Raw genomic sequence first — 6000 nt, forward strand, 5'->3', positions numbered from 1 at the left:
TTAAGTAGAGGAATTTAGGAACAATTTCAAAATATTCATCATGACTGAAAGAAGGGAGAAGCAGGTGCATTTTCTGTGACTACTCAAGTCTGGGATTTAAAATCATGTTGGCTCTTTTGATTTTTTTACCCAGATTGACTGTAGAAGCTTTTCTCATCAGAAGAATATGAATTTTAACTAAGCCAGGAAGGTTTCTGTGTAGATTTCTTGTGCTAGGTGCCAGATGTATTTTCTAATTGATTTGAAAGACAAATATAGTTTAAACACTGTGCAATATTTAATTAAAACTTTTCTATAAGAATAAGGCAGCTGAGTCTGCCAATATAGTGCCTGTTGTATAAGCATTAGGACATGACTATATATTCCTAACACCAAAGCCAAGCACAGTAGCATATGCACATAATCCTAGCAGTGGGGAAGCAGAGACAAGAGGATCCTCAGAATATTGTCCAGCCAGTCTTGTGGAATCAGTAAACTCTGGGTTCCGTGAGAGACCATGCAAAAATCAAAGTGGAAAGATGTCTAACATAGACCTCTAACCTTCATATGCATATGCTCATGGATGTACCACTATGTAGAGACATGTACATAGACATGAATACATAAACATCCATACACACATTATATATATATATATATATATATATATATATATATATCATAAAAACACCCAAATGTAATATATATAAGAATATATACTTGCTTGTTTCCAGGTGTTCTGGCCATTACAAATAATGCTGCTATGAACATGATGCCACTCAACTGAAGAATGGATAAGGAAAATGTGGTACATTTACACCATGGAGTACTAAGCAGTAAAAATTAATGACATCTTGAAATTTGCAGCCAATTAGACAGAACTAGAAAAAAATCATGCTGAGTTAGGTAACCCAGACCCAGAAAGAAAAATATAATACTTACTCATAAGTGTCTTTTAGATATAAAGCAAAGAATATCCAGCCTACAGTCCATAAACCCAGAGAACCTAGACAACAAGATGACCATAAGAGAGAAATACATAGATCTGCCTAGGAAAGAGAAAAAGACAAGATCTCCTGAGTAAATTGAGAGTATAAAGGACAGGGGGAGGGAGGGAGGGGAGAGGAAAGGAAAGAAGGAAAGTAGGGAAAATGTATAGCTCAATTAAAAACAATAAAGTTTAAGAAAGAATATATATCCTTATATATACACATATATGCATATATTCATGCAAGTTCTTTCAGCATACTTACCACAAAATGCTTACTACATATCAAGAGGATATAAGAAAAACTAGAAGCAAGACTGTAAAGCAAGATTCTAAATTATATTTCCCTTTCTATGTCTTTTCCTCCTCTTCTATCTTCCTATATTTGACTCTGGGGCAAGCCAGCAGCAGCAATAGCAGCAGCAGCAGCAGCAACAGCAACCAGTTTCATACATCATGACCTGGCTAGATCGGAGAGAATACGGCTCCAGCTTTTTAGTCTCTCAGCACCAAACACAACCTATATCCCCAACCACTAAGGCAGTAGTTCTAGGACTCCAACAATCTTGAAAAAGAAAACTACATCACCTTGGCAGTTGACACCAGCATCAGCAGGACTTCAAGGATACTGTTTTTAATTGATTAGAACTGTAGCCTTGTGGACTAGGGTACTAACGAGACAAGGAGGCATTTTTGGCAATTATTATAAGGATGCTACTGTTGGTACATGGCAAAGCTCACTTTGAACCCCCTGGTCTTTCAGTAAAGTCGTTTATTCTTGTCATATCTACTCACAAAGAAGCTGAGAATGCCACTGCTTCCTTTCTGGTAAGAAAGATTCTTGCTTGATAGTAGTAGTACATTTAACAATAAGCCACCATACTTTTCTTATAATGATGCCATATTATCCCTCGCATATCAGTAATGGCATTGCCTTCTGAAACCAGAAGGGACAAATCCATGAGAATTCCAATTATGCCTTTTTAATGAAATGATATTAGTATGGGTTTGCTGTGTCCTCACTTCCCCCAAGTCTCAGTCCTTCCCCTTTGTAGAATGAAGCAGCCTTCAACACTCACAGACTTCTCCTTGCTGCAAAGATGCTTGCATGAAAGGAAAAACAATATGAATGGGAATTCTGTCCTATTTCCAGTTCACTTGCAAGCCCTTAAACTCATATTCTGCACAATATTGGAATATTCTCAATGGAGTGCTGTCTAACTAATACAAATTTCAATTTGCTTTCATTATATGCAAGCAAAGCATTAGCTCAGACTTTTAATTTTGTATGAATACAAAAGGCACAGGCAAATTCAGTTTTACAAACTAAAGTTATTATATAACTCTTCTAGTAAGAGCCTCGATTAAACAATTCAAGCTATCTTAAAAATGATGGCTTGCGTATATAATATATATATATATATATATATATTTCAGAAAAAGCAGCTTTCTGATTCAGAAAACTATGAGAAATATACAGTTGAGCTTCCATTAGCTATAGATATAAAATGGGAAAGAGGATGAACAGAAACTTCCAGTCTCTTGTCTCTCTTTCTCCTGACCTTTCCCCCACTAACAACACATTTTCCTCTATTTCCCCATCATTAATTCCATCCACTCCAGTCAAACATAAACTTTATGCTACATTTCAACTGGCTCCATGCTGCATCTCAGCTTCTCAAGGGTTCAAACTTTAAATTTGTAGGGAGAAAACGGTGGGGAGTGCCAACTGTCTTAACTCCCCTCCAGTGGACCTTTACTTTCCACGATGATGGGTCTGACCATATAACACAAACATGCCAGCTCAGTCTCTCATATAAACAGTGGAGGCAAGACCAATAGAAATAGAATCATGCAGAAGAATCAGAACCCAGCGTAAGCCTACTGGCAACTTCAGGCCACAGTCATCATCCTAAGCAAGTGTTAAGTAGGCCCATCGTGCCCTGTAATTGCCGGTCATTGAGTTCCAAAGTAAAGATTCATGCCTATGGTAATATCAGCTTTCTTCAAATGAAGGATTCTCAGAGAGATGGCAGTCAAACTCCATTCTAAATTCTACCAACATCTGGGGGAGAGCCTTTATCCCCTAAAGGCAATGGCCTCTGTTGCACCATGCACAACCATTTCTGTAAGAATATTTGGTATTATATGATACCACCCACCACCACAACCATCCTTGCATCATGCACAGTCATTTCCTAAAGGACATCTGACAGTGTGGGGACCACCTACCACATTCACCCTTGCATCATGAATGCTTGCTTCTCCCTGTAAGTTCAGAAAGCAGCTTCCCTTGGATTCCAGAACACCTCTTTTCCTGGAACTCAGAAGAGGAAATGAAAGAAGCTCTCTGCTTTCTGGAATAGAGATTAGTCACAATGCCATACCTGACTCTCCTTGTCACCCTCCTTCAGCACTCAACCTACATTCTTTTTCTTCCCATTTTTAAAAACTGTTTTTGTTGTGCTATGCATTTTTCTAGTCCCTTCACAATAAGTCATTCTTCTGGTTTTGTAACTCATCTGACAATGGGATTTCAGACTCTCAGCACCATGACCTCCTCTGATTTGGTTGTGTGATGTATTTATAGTCACTGTAAGACAAAAGATTACCAAGCTGTACACAAATGAATCCTTCTGATGAAAAAAATTTGTCATGTATGGCTTTTCTATGGAGAATCGGTTATCTCTACAGCATGGGAATTCTACTTCTAAGCCTGTTTTTTTTTTCCTTTGGCTTGAAGGATCCAAAGTGACCAAGAGCCAGCTTAGGTTTATAGTTAAGTCTTAGTCTGTGTTATGTGATGAAAATACTCCTCCATTGAGAACAAGGACATCGAAACTCACAATGATGATAAGTATACATTTTCCCAGTGGCTGGAATGCTGGCTGATTTCATCTTCTACATTCTTGTTTCCTAACATCATGTCTTCTAGGGATATATTACCATTAGAAATCTTATTTAGGATATTTTAAATCTTCAAGGATAAATCCCTTTCTTGGTAAAGCATTACAGTTGAGCTAACATTTCATCTATGCTTTTGATAGGTTGGCTTCCTATTTTGCGGGTCTGGCCGGTTGTTTTAGTATTCTATAAGAATAGTGACTGCTGTTGTCATGGACGCCTATCTGCTCCTGGTTAGCTATGAAGTAGACCCATGTGCCTGATGCAGTGAGATCTATGCTTGGATGTCAAATATTTTTGCAAGTCCAAGAAAAATGCTGGTCAAAGCCCAGGAGGCTAGGAAATCCAACTACCAGTACATTGAGTGTGTGTCTGTTCCTATACAAAGGAACACTGCTCCCTTCAAATATACATCTTCCAGAAAGGTAGTGCGGTAGTGGTGTTTTAGCCCTGGTCTTTGCTTCTTGTAGTTTGAACAGGCATTGTCACTCAATCATATTACTTCACATGGGCTCTTCTGTCCATATCTATCCCTTCAAGGATGGCCACTTACTTCATGCATCTGTGCAACAGTGCCACAGTAAATGGAGAGAGGAGCAGGGAAGTTTCAACTCTGACTTTTCAGTCTCCTCTGAGAGTCCAACTACATCATTCTCCTTCTAACTCTCTTCATGTCAAGTCTTCTAAGCATCCTCCTCTAGAAGCTAGATATATCATCTGAGCCATTCACCTCTGAGCATGGGTTTTATCCTTGCACCACAGTGAAGAAAAGCAGATATACATTTGCTCTGCATTGAGAGCACAAAATTCCCTGGAAAATGTACTAAGGGTTCTTTTTCTGCAATGTTCACCATGCTAGCTGGGAGATAGGTGTTGGGACAGTAGTTGAGGAGGAATTAAAAGTCTCCCTATGTTTATTTCTGCTTGAGTGTACTTTGGTTCTAACTATGATGGATCTCATGGGAACATCCACTATTTGATGAAAAGTTGTCTCAAAAAACGTAGATTGGAATTTTCTAAATGGGAAATGGAGGTTATTGATCTTACCAGTCTTATCTATTTCATACTTAACATAGGCTATTGCATGGCCTTCGGGCTTCCTGATGGTGTATAGTATTACAATAGAAATTTTAGAACTGCACATTATATCATTTTTCTGGGCCTCTTTCATCCTTTCTTTATTTCTGGAATTCCTAGCTCATCTTCCCATATCTACTACAGCAATCTTAGCATTTCCCAGGTGGTCGTATGGTGCTGAGTTTCACATCTCCGAGGAGCACTCTCACACTGAAAGTTTCTTTTGTCTAAACTTGCACTCTGCCTCTTTCTGTTCCATCACACTCAGAGCACAGCCACATCTATTCCCGGCAATATAGACTGTCTATGTCTCACATTTCAGCCATGGCACATTCCCTTCCCTCACCTAGGAGACCCTGAAAATCCTTAGCCTAGCAACCACAAAGGTAAGATGCAATGCATGTTGCTTCTTTGCAAAAGACAGGGCTTTCACACATGGAAGAGCACCAGTCTTGCACATCTGCAAACTCAAAGGAATTGAAAGTTCCAGTGAATACGGGACCTGTTCTAGCTGGCATAGCAGAACAGCTTCTGAATCTGTCCTTTAAGGAGAAGCCCATGACCAATTTCTGCTTTCTCGGTGCATCCACTAAAGGAAAGAAAAGCCTTATTACAAGATACCAGTGAGGTCCTCTGGCATCCCCAATTGTCCTTATTATCAATTAGCCATTTATTCTTACTTTTCTTTCCTAGATTATTATAGTCATTCTTGCTCATCTCCATTGTACTTCTACCTCTACTGACATGTAGCACTGATTATACAATTGAGCTTCATCAGTTACCACCCTAGGACACTGCCAGTGAGCATTTAAATAATTGCATTGGTTAGTGCCAAGGACTATTTTGTCCCACATTCAACAGTTCCAACTAATCATGAGTTGGTTCGAGTCCATGGTACCATGCCACCATCTGCTTTCTTGGACGTGGTACCCGATTCTGAAGTCTGGGTCCTTTGCAAAGAAGACTTTGAAACAGAGATGCGTGTGCAGGTTAAGAATTTGGAAGGTATCTTGTGATCAGTCTTGGACCAAAAAAAAAAAAAGGTGGTGGGG

This window comes from Arvicola amphibius, chromosome 8 (genome assembly GCF_903992535.2).
Source record: "Arvicola amphibius chromosome 8, mArvAmp1.2, whole genome shotgun sequence".
NCBI lineage: Eukaryota > Metazoa > Chordata > Mammalia > Rodentia > Cricetidae > Arvicola > Arvicola amphibius.